Source organism: Danio rerio, chromosome 2, assembly GCF_049306965.1.
Source record: "Danio rerio strain Tuebingen ecotype United States chromosome 2, GRCz12tu, whole genome shotgun sequence".
Lineage (NCBI taxonomy): Eukaryota > Metazoa > Chordata > Actinopteri > Cypriniformes > Danionidae > Danio > Danio rerio.
Genome location: NC_133177.1, coordinates 26,161,900 through 26,178,771, shown reverse-complemented (window position 1 = coordinate 26,178,771; position 16,872 = coordinate 26,161,900).

Here is a 16,872-nt window from a genome sequence, read left to right as displayed (position 1 = left end):
TGTTTCAGAAACCGATTTCTTTATAACTTGAAAAGGCATCTTTGGATATCTTTCTTTCCTTTGGATATAAAATAAGCCACTGCACTGTTCAGGTCCAGAGCATGCATGGATGTTGGCGTATAAGCAATTTGTTTTTTTAAATGTTTCCTGAATAATGGGCTGACCCAAATGTACGACACTTTTTTGCTGGAGATACTGTCATGTAAAAAATGTACATGGGTCGTTCTTCAACTACGGGCACTTTTAGCCTTGAAGAAAAATAAGGTTTTCTTCAAGAAGTTGAAAGGAAAAACTTGTTCAAAATTAACGTAACATGGCCTCATAAGTTTTAACAATTTGTCTAGTTTTAAGATCTGTAAGAGGACAAACGTAGATAAGAAAATAAAAAAAAAATTCCATCGTGAACTGAACAAATGTCAATTCCACCACATCTCAATATACAGCTTTTTTCAAATTTAAATCAATTATGGCAGTCAAACATTGTCTAAGATCATTTTTGTATCTAGTTTAACCAATCTTTCCACAATATATATGATAATTATACATTTGTCAATGAAATAAATCACTTGTATGCTAAATTGTTCACCTGTCACACTCTAAAATGTAATATTAATTTAGTTAAGTGCTTACAAGAAAATAAATTAACTGAATTTGTATATAAAGAGCGTGAACTGAAACATTGTAAATACACTTTTAATGTGTGATGAGAACTTTTTGAATTTTTTTAAAAAATGTGTGTGGTGATGGAAATGACAGTGGTGGAAATGACATTTCAACAGTTTATTGTGAAAAAAAAAATTGCTTTACCGATTAGCTTTGAATTGATACTAGCCTTTCATACAAAACACTCTTATTTACCTTATATTAGTATTTTGAAGGTACAACATGTTTGGAAATGACGTAGAATAATTGTATTTCCTTTTCAAGCAATATTTACCCTGATTTTTCTTCGTGTTGTTGATAAAAATTTAAATTCTCTCCATCTTGAACTTGTTCTCATATGGCACTATTCATTTTCATAGAAACCACCTAAATAATCTTTCAAAAACTTTTTAAAGCGACATTACAGTGTTGTGGTGGTAATGTCACTGATACTGTGCGACAGCTATATATTGTATTTAAAAATAATACTGATAATAGTCTCACATTAATAACTATAAAATATTTAAATTATATCACTAGTGCTTCATTAAGATACATTAATAGACAACAGATAAATAATATTTTAAAATGTTATTTTCATTGTTGGAGTTTAAAACTCTGGGTGTGCGACAAGGTAAAAACAGTGATTTTGACACCTAAAAGGAAGTTGAAGAATATAAAAAAAAAATGTAAATAGAAAGGTAGTACTTTGTTTAAAGTAGGTTTTATTGTTAGTTTGACAAAGAAAAAGGAATTTGAACAAAATGATACGTATTTTTGGATAATTGATCAAAGGACATGAAAGCGCCCGTAGTTGAAGAGTTACCCATATACCGTAGTAATGGTCTCACAGACAATTTTAGCGGTTTTAAAACCTTTTTCAAAACACAGTAAATCTTGAAACTGGTTATCATCCCATTCTAGTGGTAATATAAACAAATTACTCACATCAATTTTCTCTGATTGTAGGTTATATTACTAAAATACAACTCAGTTTACCATCATCAAAACTAAAGTATAGTACATGCAGTATTTATTAAAGTTTATCAGTTTACTACAGTAAACTACTACAGTTAATTCTACAGTATGCTAGAGTATATTATTCCTAACAAAGTGTTGTAAATACTATACAGTATGTGCGAATACTGTATAATGCACAGACTGTGGTATGGTTTAATACGCATAATGATATAGACATTCTCAAACTATTGTAGATTTTTCTTAAAAGTTTCATGAAAACTAAGATATTTTTATATATCTATAGATCTATATCTGTCTAGATCTATATATCTATATCTATAGATATGTTAGTTTTAGTCTGTTTTATGTATATCTATTAGCCAGTGAGCTCTAAAACAGTGACAAAATTTATATTTAGAAGATATAAAACAAATATAAACATGTAAAGCTTGCTGTTTGTCACTTCTGCCTAAATCGGTCTATGATTTTTTTTCTCACATCCCCACATATTAGGCCTACATATTCTCATCAAATCTTGATCAACCAAGTATTCTTTAGCACCTGACATGTCCCACCCCCTTTAAGAGACTTTTCATTTAATGCGCTTGAGCTTAGCCGCTCTCACTGGCAGAGCTGTGAGAAAAACGAAACATTATTGGCTGTTTTTTTTAACTATTCTATGTCTGATCCTCTCTTCATTTTTCAGTTGAGATTATGTCAAAAATCTATTAAAAATGCACATTTCAAAGCACTTCACAGGACCTTTACATTTTGAAACATTTAGTGAATCTTTTAGTGATTTGTGTAATTTGCTGAATGTGACAAGACAAGAAACAATACTTTACAAAAATTAATTTACAGCAATTTTACACAGCAGTATTCAAACTATGTTTTCCTTTGCATTTGCAATTTTGTCAAAATTTGTCATATCCACAAGGATATATTCATTTTCATTGGCTTAGTCCCTTATTTATCAGGGATGACCACAGTGTAATGATACAAATATTCCAGCATATGATTTACGTGGATGCCCTTCCAGCTGCAACCCATTACTGAGAAACACCTACACACTCTCCCCCTCACTCATGCAATTTACCTATACGCATGTTTTTTGACTTGTGGAGGAAACCGAAGCACCCATAGGAAACCCACGCGAACATGGCGAGAACATACAAACTCCACACAGAAATGCCAACTGACTCAGCCAGGGCTTGAACCAGTGTCCTACTTACTGTGAGGCGATCGTGCTACCCACTGCGCCATCATGACACCCAAAAGGATACATGAAAGCTAAATTTTAATTTGGGACCAGTAATTTGAGATGTTACTCTGTGAAGAAACTATTTGTGTTTTCGGGCTCTCAAAATAGAGATGATCTACCAAACAGAGTTGTCCAAACTGTTTTTGCAAAGATTATTGAAATGAATAAGTGTTACCTTAACTTGTACATACACTGTATCATATCTGTCACAAAAATTTCCATCTTCAATAATAAAACAGCAGTTTTACTGTTGTGAACTCTAAAAATACTGTAGATCAATCCAAACATGTTGAAGATGAGCCAATACACTGTTGATTAAAGAAATCAGTTTTTCTTTGAGAGCAGTTCATTCAGCACACTACATCCTCCTCAATTTACTTTTATTGAATTACCTCTTGTCTTCTTACCTGCCATACCGGCAAAGCTGAAGTGTTAACATTAGCCAACACATATTTTGATAATAAGTGTTTCCTTTTTTTTGGTGGTGTTAATTTTTACAAGCCAGTCTTCGGTGTTACAAACATTTTTTTATGTGTGTGTGGGGGTATATTGATCAATTGTATTTATAGTGTAAAAGAAATATCATTCTCTCAGCAGAATTTTGCTAGAACATTACACTATATGGGACATGGTATACCTTTGCCCACACCAATATTATCTCTCCTATAGACCAAAAGCAGTGGCCAGCAGGAAACAGTGTGGGAACACCCTGTTAAAGCAGACAGGGTGGTAACGTTTCTTCCTCACCCTGTGGTTGCGTATGAATGCTCAGGTTGCTCCTGACCAAAACCATAATAAATGATGAAGGGTGTAATTCCACAGAGTGAGCCGGCAGGAATGTGTGATCAGTCGGGCTGAACTGTATATTGATTTCCACTAAATAATACTTAAATTAACTAGGAATACTGTATTTACTCATGTGTTTTGATATTGAGCAATCTGCCACGCACATTCCCCTCATGATCAGACTGATACCTGGTTATTTCCAGCTAAGTCTCAGACAGTGACTCAATGGGAAACAGGCATGTGCCTGCTTGACTGCAGGTGTGAGTAAAGGAAGTACTCAACGACAAGTCTGTGCAAATCAGTCAAAACTCTTCCTTAAAGTCATTCCTGGAAGCCAATGGCAAGACTTCAAAGCACGTTTATATTTGACATTCAGTCTTGTATTCGCTTTGTTTTCCCCCAACAGCCCTATCGAGGAGCCAAACTGGAATATCTCCATTCCTTCAGCATTTGTCCTGATATCTCACAGTTATAAAGCACCATGTGGGATTTTTTAGAGAAATCACAAGACTTGGAAAAGAAGACGAGTGAAAGAAGAAAGTTAAACTCAGCACCACAGGGATCAGATGTGGTTGTCTGGGTCGTGCAAAGCAGGCTGTTGGTATGCAGCACTAGAGAGGATGCTCTATACTCATCACAATTCAGCCTTTATTGGCTGCTACTGGCCTGGAATATTTTCATGGCACATTTGTGATTTAAGATGCGATTGAAGCATGAGACGGCCTTCAATGGACTGGGTTGTTCACGGGCCCATTCTGCTCCAGGCCACTTTATCTAGATAAAAAGAAGAAAACTACATTAAGACAAGCCCTTTGTATCAGCATAAATATAAAGCAGTCTTTAAACAAAACCCAGCAGAATGTTGCTTTTTTAATAATATCAACATGCTTTGTTTAAATACATTTTATTTGATAAATGATCCAACTCAAATTCACATTTACATCTTACAGTGTGTGTATGGATAACTCTGTGAAAGTTAAGTATATGGGTCAAGTTAGGACAGAAAGAGTCATCAGCCTGATATGAAAACAAAATAGTTTTGAAAAAGCTTATCTGCTTAATCTTACATTGCAGGACATAATTCAGAGCACTTCGAAGTTATCATCGGTTCTCTGGAATTGCCGATAATTGGTCAGTAAATTCAATAAATCTCCCAAAATAGATAAAATGTATTTTCTTTAGCAAAGAGAGTAAGCAAGAGGATTGGCTGGTATGCAAAATGAAAATAAAATCTTAATAGATTAAACAAATATTACTATTTTACACAAACTCTACCACCAAATTCAATTCATCTTTAATTCTGTAGCGCGTGTACAATGTAGATTGTGTCAAAGCAGCTTGACATTGAAGTACTAGTAAATTGAAAATGTGTCAGTCTAGTTTTCAGAGTTGAAGTTCAGTTTAGTTCAGTTCAGTTCAGTGCGGTTTAAATTTCACTGCTGAAAATCCAAACACTGGAGAGCAAATCCATTGATGCGCAGCTCCACAAGTCCCAACCAAGCAAGTCAGTGGCGGGGAAAAACCTTTACCAATTGACGAAGTGAAGGAAAAAACCTTGAGATAAACCAGGCTCAGTTGGGAATGACCATTTCTCCTCTGGCCAAACTTCTTGTGCAGAGCTACAGTCTAGGCGCCAGAGGCTGGAGAACGATAGATGTCCATCGTGAAGAAGCTGCAGGTTAGAGTATGTCACCGGTGGGTGTTCAGGCTGTCCCACAGGGTCAATGCAGAGACTCGTCTGTCACTGAGGTCTTTTAGGAATCAGTCTCACACTTTCCGCTTCTCTATGATCACTACAGCATCAGCTCAGGATAGGTCCAGGATTAGGAATACCTTGGCATCATTTCTTTACAGGTATTCACTAATAAACGAAGAGCTCAGATGCAACAACATACATGTCTCTGAAATTTTCTTCTAAGGTGAGAATTTTTTTTCAGCCTCCTATGTTTGTTATTTCACTAGATTTTTTTGTATCTGAACTGTTCAAAACATGTACTGTATAAATATTTGTGATAATTCAAAAGTTTAATTATTAGTTAAACTAATAAAAACTTGTTGACTAATTGGTAAAACGGTGATTTGACAGATTCTGGAACTGCACAGTTGAAGTCGGAATTATTAGCCCCCCTTAATTATTAGTCCCCCTGAATTATTAGGGCCCCTGTTTATTTTTTTCCCAATTTCAGTTTAACGAAGAAGATTTTTTTTAACATCTTTCTAAACATAATAGTTTTAATTACTCATTTCTAATAACTGATTTACTTTATCTTTGCCATGATGACAGCAAATAATATTTGACTAAATATTTTTCAAGACACTTCTACGCAGCTTAAAGTGAAATTTAAAGGCTTAATTAGGTTAACTTGGCAGGTTAGGGTAATTTGGCAAGTCATTGTATATGGAATGGTTTGTTCTGTAGACTATCAAAAAAATATATAGCTTAAAGAGGCTAATAATTTTGTCCTTAAATAGTGTTTAAAATTTTAAAAACTGCTTTTATTCTAGCCAAAATAAATCAAATAAGACTTTCTTCAGAAGAAAATATATTATCATACATACTGTGAAAATTTCCTTGCTTTATTAAGCATAATTTGGGAAATATTTAAAAATCAAAGGGTGGCTAATATTTCTGATTTCAACTGTATACTTAAATAGAGTATTTATATATGTCATCAAATAATGCTTGTTAAATACAAGACTTTTTTGTTATAATTGAATAAATCCTCACTCACAAAAAACATATCTGCTTAATCATGCATTGCTGGAAATAATAAAGAGAGCTTCAAAGTTCAAAGTTATTAGCGATTCTCTGGAACTGCCAATAATACTGTAGGTCTGTGTTTTGTGTAAATTGTAGATCTGCCATCTCCCGAAATAGATCAAAGGTTTTTTAATGAACAAAGGAAGCAAGAACAACTCAAAATTTTGCAGTATGCACATTTTTTAAGATCAAATGTAATTTGAAACTTGAATATATGACATACTGTAAGTATTCACGTCAAGCCAGTAATTTTACAAGCTAAGTTCAGCTTTATCACTGTGAATGGTTTCATTCTGACTGAAATAAAACGAAAACATAGACAATGTATTCTGCTAAACCGAACCGATTTAACCAATCAAACTAAAAAGACCAGACCCAAACACTATAGAGACAATCCTTTTCTTATTCTGTTGTAGAATATGGAGTGACTTGAAGTAACACATATAACAACCCAAATAGTATTATAATGTCTAAAACAAATTCTTTATCATGAAATTTAAATGGGTGCAAGAACAACCTATAAAGACACTGACAGGAGCCTAAAGCATGTAAATGCTCATGCTTATTTTAAGGTACAATTCTTGCCATTAATGAACCATTGCTTTTGCCTCAATAACTTATAATTTGCTGTTTATTAATAGTTATTTAGGATATAACTGTTAAGGTTTAAGTATTGGGTAGGATTAGGGATGTCTTATGAGATAATGCAGAATATATTCTTTATAAGTACTAATAAAGAGGTAACATCTTCATAATAGGCAGATAATAGTGACCACTGGTGAACTTAAACTAAAGTGTTCCCTAAGAAATTAATTCAAGAGCACAGACAGGTCAAAATAGGTCACAAAGAAGCAAAGCTGTTAATGATAAAGTGCATGAAATAAACTTATAACACAGGCAAAAAGTGGGTCAAGCATGCTTTTATGGCATTAAATAATGATGTGAATAGCTTTAAACTGACTTCAAACCTTAAAAAAAAATGGCGTAATCATCTATCAGCATGTCTTTGTGTAAATGGGATGTTTTTTAGCCTTTCTCACAGCGTCATTAGTCATAATAAACCTAATCGACATCATTCCTCAGATTCTTCTCATGACTCACTGCTGACAAGCCGTAAATGAGGAATGAGCGGCAAAGCAGTTGTGCATTCCTCGCATACTGTAGGTATTTACCTTTTCTTGCAAATGATGACTTGACTTGACTAAACTGATTTGTTTAAAAATAAATAAAACAGGAACCTTCTATAATTGCAAAATCATTGAAAGCAATGCTGGATATGAGAAGTGGTGATATGGCAATGCAACACAATTACAGATGGAGTTGGTGCAGATCCCCTAAATAGTTTTCCCCTGGATCAGGAGAATGCCATTTGTTCATGTGAGTCTCCGCTTTTACCGACTGTGAGCCCCTGAGCAAATAACTGCCCCCACCACTGCTGATCCAGCACATAGTTCACACTCAGCGCTTTTGACCACCAAGGTGATGGAGGACATGGGGAAGAAGTGTGTATATATATATATATATATATATATATATATATATATATATATATATATATATATATATATATATATACAGTTGAAGTCAGACTTATTAGCCCCCCTTTGAATTTTTTTTTTACTTTTTTAAATATTTACCAAATTATGTTTAATAGAGCAAGGAAATTTATGTATGATATGTATGATAATAGTTTTTCTACTAGGGAAAGTCTTAACTGTTTTATTTCAGCTAGATTAAAAGCAGTTTAAAAATGTTTAAAAGCCATTTTAAGGACAAAACTATTAGCCCCCTTAAGCTCTATATATTTTTTGATAGTCTACAGAACAAACCATCGTTATACAATAACTTGCCTAATTACCATAACATACGTAGTTAACCTACCTTATCTAGTTAAGCCTTTAAATGTCACTTTAAGCTGTATAGAAGTGTCTTGAAAAATATCTAGTCAAATATTATTTACTGTCATCATTGCAAAGATAAATCTGTTATTATAAATGAGTTATTAAAACTATTACATTTAGAAATAGTTTAGTAAAAAATAAACGTGGGGTAAATATTCAGGGAGGCTAATAATTCTGACTATATATATTTATATATATATATATATATATATATATATATATATATATATATATATATATATATATATATATATATATATATATATATATATTGTTTTTTTTAACCCTAAAACTTTATATTGACCTTATTCTAAAATGCGGAAGTGCGCTTGTTTTCGCGATTGTCTTAGAACTTCCGATTCAGTCGCCTATGGGAGAAATGACTAGGAATAATAAATGCCAGAAAACGGTCAAACTACTTGCTCTACAAACAAATGTTTGCATGACTATACAGACCAAGTAGAATAAAATAATAATAAAATATCAAATTGCAACATCAAGCAGCGTAATGAGCAGTTTTTAACGTCAAAAAATGAATGGAAGTGAATGAGACCGGAAGTCTCATGCCAAAAAGATTCAAATGGCAGCGCCCACTCGTTGGCGGAGAATAAGATGAATAGACAGTTAAGTAACCTTGGAGAAAATGTAACATTATTAGCACAAACAAATAAAAATATGGGTTTGAGTATCAGACTCTATGGTTAACTTTAATGTTTTATTAACATAACTACACTGTTAGAAATTCCATACATTTGGTGGCAAAAACCTGACAGTTGTTTTAAGGTAAACTAACGTTACTGTATTTCATACACTGTAAAAAAAAAAAATGATGGGTTCCACATAGGAATGCTCCGATCAATCAGCAGGAGATTGGTATTGACCGATAATCACATTTAATGACTCGATCTGTACTCACTAATCTCTCCAATCTCATGAATTGATCGCAAATGTTTGTTTACGAGTTTACAAGTAGAGGAAGGCACATGTGCGCATATTGGCGGGTTATATATCAGCAGCACTACAATCATTTTAATCTGTTATATCTATTATTTTCTGTAATGTCCACACAAAATTGTTGTACGTGTTTAAGGGATTATATATTTATTTTCTTTTGTAAGTAGAAAGCCCCAGAATCAAACTTGAGGGAAAATGTGCTTTATGCAATGGTAAAGTTATATGAAGCTTGAAGCATCAGAATCTGTACTCTGTATTGGCCAATGACCATGACTAGGAATCGGTACATGGTATCGGGTGGAATCGGAGCATCCCTAGTTCCACACAATTAGGGAGCGTGGGGCACAAAGAAATGCAGAGTAAAATGTATTACAGAGTTTTAAGGTACAGTGCATCTAGAAAGTATTCATAGCGCTTCACTTTTTTCACATTTTTTGTTACAGCCTTGTTCCAAAATAAATTAAATTCATTTATTTCCTAAAAATTCTATGCACAATAGCTCATAATGACAATGTGAAAAAAATGATTTTTTTAAATTGTTGCAAATTTATTACAAATAAAAATCATATGTACAAAAGTATTCACAGCCTTTGCCGTGAAGCTCTAAATTGAGCTCAGGTACATTCTTCAGGTACATTTCCACTGATCATTCTTGAGATGTTTCAGCAGCTTAATTGGAGTTCACCTGTGGTCAATTCAGTTAGTTGGACATGATTTGAAAAGGCATACACCTCTCTATATAAGGTGTCAGGGTTGACAGTGCACGTCAAAGCACAAACCAAGCATGAAGACAAAGGAATTGTCTGTAGACCTTCAAGACAGGATTGTCTCAAGGCACAAGGCTGGGGAAGGTTACAGAAAAAATTTCTGCTCTGAAAGTTCCACTGAGCACAGTGGCCTCCATCATCCGTGAGTGGAAGATGTTTGGAACCACCAGGACTCTTCCTAGAGCTGGCTGGCCATCTAAGCTGAGTGATTGGGGGAACTGAAATGCTAGTCCATCGATGGACAGCTCCACAAGTTCTGAACTATGCAAGCACTGGCGAAAGCGGCGAGAAAAAAACTTCACCAATTGGCAAAAGTAAAGGATTAAAAAAGCCTAGAGAGAAACCAGGCTCAGATAGGCACGACCATTTTTCCTATGGCGAAACGTCTTGTGCAGAGCTGCAGTCTAAGCGCCGGAGGCTGGAGAACGCTGGACGTCCATCATGGAGAAGCTGCATGAGAGAGTGGTCACTGACTAGTGTACAGGCTGGACTTTCAGGATCGGTGCGAGGACTCGTCTGTCACTGGGTTGTTACAAATAAGCCACACACTGTTCGACACCAATTAAACTAACAAAATTATTTTGGAATTTTGAGTGTAACATGGAGACCTTTTTGTATAAAAATGTTTTTTATAGAAAAAAAAAATCCAATAATAAAAATAAACGCATTGTATAGTTATGGATAATAAAGCAAATAAATCCAAATGTGTTTATCCAATAGATAAATAAATAAACAAGCTGTGCTTTGTTGAATAAAAATTGTGTAGTAGGAAATATACTATTTAAAGTAAACAGAAAATTAATTGTGTGAAATCTGACTTTTTAAGCACATGTTAAAGCTGACCCTCTGTCTGTTACAACTTGCCCCACAGGTGGGGTAAATAGTGACATTTTTACTCCTGTCACTTTTGTTAATACTGCACAGAAACCATATGGTGATTGTACTTTCAGTGCCTATTTGTAGGAGAGGCTTGTGTGTTGTTGGGGGAAAAAAATAACAGTTTGTCTAACCACATTACTTTGTTAACTATTTGGCCACAACCAAAAAGTGGCACTTTGTGCCACGTTCTCCCCTACTACATGTTGTCTCAACACAAATTGGTAAAATTACTTTTGAATGTTTTTACACATTTAAGTGGATTGAACATAAAACAATTAGGTTGTACCAAAAAAACTCAAAAAGAACTGTATTGTTTTACTCATTTTAAATAAGTAGTTTGATTTTGAACAAGCAGCAAATTCTTTTTTCTTTTAGTGTTATGCAGTAACACCAATGTTTTAAGGTACAGTACTAACATCTACACGCCATACCTTAATTACAAAGACAAAAACACAACCATGAGCATGTGGCAATGGGAAAGTTATGTCATCACAAACAGCTTTTCCCACAAATAGAGAAACATACTATACTGAATGATCAGTGTCAATCACACAACTGCTAAACACAATCATGGCAACAAACATGAAATCAAATGAATGCAATAAAGGTTATTTACCAAAATTAGATGTAGCAAACAACTTTAATGTACATAGCTGATGAGAGATAAACTAAAAAAGAAACACAGCCAAAAATGTAGTAATTAAACTACTTACACTGACATTTTAGTCGGTGTCTGCAGTTACTTGTGATAAAAAGATGAATAATAGTTACATTTTTACCAAAAAACACTACAAAACATTTTTTTAAAGTGTAAGGCCAATTGAATCTGTGTTTAAAAAATACTGTATATCATTTTAATTCAATGTTATATATTTTTTTATATTTATGCAATCTTGTTATATTTAACAGTACTTGGATGCTGATAAGATAACGGAGGCAAACAACACAGGTCTCTGTGTGTTTCTGGAAGGTCATATAAGAATCTGCTTAAGGTAAACAGACTTTAGTTATAAAACTTGATCAGGGATCTCAGTTGTTTTGCACTTACACACAAGTCTTTTTGTACTTCAAAGCACCACAAATCAGTTCCTTTATGGCTGTGAACCTGTCAGCTGAGTGACCTTAAAATAGTAGCACACTGAAAAAGAGTCATTATGTGTGGAAGGCACACAGGCAAGCTATTTTTACCATTGTGGTAGAATGTCCTTACACACAGTTCAAGTCATTTTAACTGACTGTATTATATTGTGTGGGATTATACCAACGTCCATTTCGAATCTATAGAGAATCCGGTTTGATTGTAAAGTGATAAATCTGATCCAGAACTGGGCTAAATATACTGTAGTTTACGAGCAGGGAGATTTGTTGTCGTCTGGTAATTACTTGAATCTGGAGTATATTGTGTTGGTAAGTGGAGTTTGATTTATTTCCAAAACATTTAACCCAGCTTTTTTTTTTCATTGGTGAGATGCTGTTGAACTGGATGAAGTTATGTGAGCAAAGTTTCTGTTTACATGGAGCTAACCTAGTTCTCTGTGTCCCATTACACTTCAGTGGGTAAAAAGCACAAATACAGCCATTTTGTGCAGGCTGATATTGACTTCAGTGAGCCATTACAGGGGTTACATAAAAGTGAAGCAAGTGTTATTTGGCTTGTTCCAGAAGAATCCTTCTGAAAAAGGCTTGATATAATACATTAAATGTAGAACGTAATATAACATAACTGAAGATATAATACATTAGACGACACTGTGGCTCAGTGGTTAGCACTGTTGCCTCACAGCTGGTTCGAATCCCGGCTGGGGGAGTTGGCATTGCTGAGTGGAGTTTGCATTTTCTCCCAATGTACACGTGGATTTCCTCTGGATGCTCAAATTTCAACAACAGTCCAAACACATGCGCTATCGGTGAATGGTATAAACTAAACTCGCCAAAGTGTATTAGTGTAAATGAGTGTGTGTGGATATTTCCCAGTACTGGGTTAAAGATGGAAGGGCATCACCTGTGTAAAACATTTGCTGGATAAGTTGCCGAACTCTGATAAATAAAGGGACTAAGTCAAAGGAAAATTAACGAATACAGAAAGACAAACCTGCAAAAACCTGGGTAATTATTGCTGAATTAACTGATTTGTCAAATTGTGCTATGCAACAGTTTACCTCCATCATTTGGTTAGAGTTGTGAGACATCTGGTGAATATTCCATTTTTTTTCACTATACAGGCTTTCTTAGTTTAAATTGGGAGATATACATTCACAATTGCAAGGAACAGAACAGCTAAAAAGCCTAAAACTGCATAATATTCACAGTATAAAATTAGAAATTGAAATAAAAAGTTGCAACTCTGTGAATGGTTTTTGTATAAACGTTTTTATTCTGGAGTGTATAAACAGTACTGCTGTTCAGACTTGTTTGTGTGAATTGTGACCTACTGTATTATCCAAAGGGAAAAAAGTCCAAATTGTACGATTTGCTTCCAGACTTTCATCAATTTCCTAAAATTTTAGAGAAACAATAATTATCTTTAAATATTTCTGTAAGTTTAAGCTTGCTTTTCACAAGGCTGCACTTACAGTATAAGAAAAAAGTAAAAAAAAAAAAGTGAGATATTACAATTTCAAGTTTAAAACATTTAATTTTTTAAAATGAGAAAGACAGTCTGAGGTAACATTATGAAATAAAAGGCCAAATTACTCATTATTTAGGTACACTGAAAAAAAATCTGTTATTTTATGTTTGTTTTTTTCCGCCACCTGTGTAAATGTGGTAAATTACAGAAATGTACTGTAAAATAAAAGCTGTTAAATTACTGAAATTTGCTATAAAATAACGGACGTTAAATTACAGAAATTTACTGTAAAAAACGGACGTCAAATTATAGAAATTTATCTTAAAATAAAAGCTGTTAAATTACCGAAATTTACTTTAAATTAACGGATGTTAAATTACAGAAATTTACTGTAAAAAAACGGACGTTAAATATAGAAATTTAATGTAAAAAAAAACATATGTTAAATTACAGCAATTTAACAGAAATTTAAATGAAAGTACATTTCTGTAATTTACCATCTGTTATTTTACATTAGATTTCTGTAATAAAATAACATTTATTGGAAAAAAAAAACAACCTAAAATAACAGAATTTTTTACAGTGTATAAAACAGTATTTATTATATAAAGTTTCTAAAACAACATATTTTAGGGACAATTACCTCAAAATTTAAAACTCATTCACCTTCATATTATAATAACAACTTAATTTAAAACTAATTAAATAATAATATTCTTACAGAATTCTTACATGACTTCATAGGCTTAATAATACAGTGCAGTAGTTATACTAAATACTATTATGGTACATTCAAACCATTATGTTCTCAGTGGGTACCTTAATGTCAAAATGACATTGAAAAACACACAACAAAAATGCTAATTGATTTGATGTCAATTGAATACCTTGATGTCAAAACAACTTCAAATTGAAGACTTACTTTTACTCACTCCCAAGGCCTACTTGTGTATGAGGTGGGTTGTTAGCCCAACGCTTAACCCCCAACCTGGAGGACCAGGACATACACACATACACTACAGACAATTTAGCTTACCCAATTCACGTAAAGCACATGTTTTTGGACTTGTGGGGAAAACCAGAGGACCCAGAGGAAACCCACGAGAACACGGGCAGAACATACAGACTCAGAAATGCCAACTGACCCAGCCGGTGTTCAAACCAGTGACTTTCTTGCTGTGAGGCGACATCGCTAACCACTGTGCCAACGTGCCACCATTCAAATTGACCTCTGGGGTCAAAAAATACTTCAAAAATGTATCACATAATTATAGGACAGTTGTTTGATTAATTTGTCATGTTTTTTGACAACAGTGTTAGATATCAATTTGATGTCCTTTTAAAATCAGCATACTGTAGCTTTCGTTCATAGTGATACAAAATCCAGTTTAAATTGGAAGCTTGCAGATGAATAAAACATGTCCTAAATCATATTACCGTTTGTGTCATTATTTTGGTGGCCAAAAGGGCATCAACAAGTGGATGTCAAGGTTTTGACATCAAATCGATTTGCTTTTATGATGTGTGTTTTGAAGACATGCTTGACGTCATTTCGATGTCGTTTTAAATCAAGGTGCCCGCTGGATTGTTTATCCATAATATTGGAAAGACTGAAAAGAAAATTCCTTAATATATTTAGTTTTTGCTCCACTCAAAAGTAGTGAAACAAGTTTAGAATGACATGAAAGAGCATGTTTGACTTTCAGTTTTGCATGAGATATTCCTTCAGTCCTCGTCATATGTTTTAGGATGATCCTCTTGATCTTCTTAACAATAATAGGAGCTGTTCGAAACATCAGTGCACTCAAATGACAATGCAAATGTTTAGTAAAGGCTGGCACTAGTATGTGTTTTGAGTAGTAGTGTGTTTGGTGAGCAAAAAGCGTGGGAATTATGGGAGGAATGTGAAGGGCATGACCAACAGCATATCGCAGGAAACTCACAGAGAGAGAGAAGGCTAACCAAACATCTACTTAAAAAAAGACCATAATAACATCTGCGCCTTTCAGAGATTACCACAAATCACCAGTGTCAAATCATTCGCTTGAACTGTAATGAAAACACACCAAGACACTGACTTATAAAAACAGCTCAAAAGCAAATAAGAAAATAATTCATCGCTCTATTAGAAGTGAGCCAAATTGTTTGTGTCAAAAAGCAACTAAGTATCCCAACTCACGCCTTATCTCAAACAAACATATTACAAGTATTTGGAGAAATGGCAAGCATGCGGTTCCTGATAATACACTGTTTGTTTTTGCATTATTGTGGTACCATTCCCTTGAAGGTATGCTGAATATGTGCCTCTTAACCTTTTATGGGTCAATTGACATTCCACCATGATGGCTTGCACAAGATTTGTTCGTAGATGAGATGGAAGCCAGTTGAAACTGGGATTGTTGTGTGTTGAAACTAATCTTCACTTTCACAATGCAACAGACAGGGCTTTCCAGCAAATTCGAAACAGGTGAATGACTTGACGTTATTTGATGGGTTGTTCCAGCAAATGAAGGTCCAGGAGCAGAATCACTTCACTTTTATTTGGAGCATTTTGGGTTTTCCATGCTGCTGTGCCTTGAATCTGCCAATAATTATCTTTCCAGCTGGAAGACATGTGCAAAACTGTGCTGTACTGCAGTATTAATTATGAATGAGAAGAGGCCATACTGGGTGAGTCTGGGTGAGAGGCTTGAGCAATCTGTGAGAAAACTCTTTTTGGGTATTGAGGTCATGCCCTGTTTTTAAGTGGATGGTCCTGGAATCTACATATGCATCAGGGAGGTTTCAGGGTGACAAAGCTGAATCATCATGAGTTTGAGTTGGAACTCAAACAATCCTGTAGTGAATCTGCAAAGAGTGGCCGATAAGACTGACAACAGATTGGCGTCCATTCTAGATTTATGGAAAACTTTTGCTAGTTTTTTATTTTTTCATTTTCCTTCGGCTTAGTCTCTTATTTCATCAGGGGTCCCCACAGCAGATTGAAGCGCCAACTTATCCAGCATATGTTTTACCAAAGTCCCTTAAAGGCAAGTCATTTCATTCGGCAGGGATCTTTGAAACTCTTCTCATTGAAACATCAAATTTTCCCAAACAACTTGTCAATTATACGATTACATTTCATATTATGAATAACCAACAAAATGAAACAACAACTGTCTATTTAGTTTCATTTCTAAATGTTCGTATCACACAAAATTTGTAGAAACTCATGTCTGGTTCGAGCCCCTCTACCGGAGAATTCTCATTCTACAGCGATCGCTGATTGGCTCCTGTACTAGAAGGCGGGGCTTCATTCGCCATATTGACAGTTACACTTTTCCCCATTCAAAAGTATACGAGTACACATCTTGTATTTTCTACAGTCTTTGGTTTTACGCAGCGGATGCCCT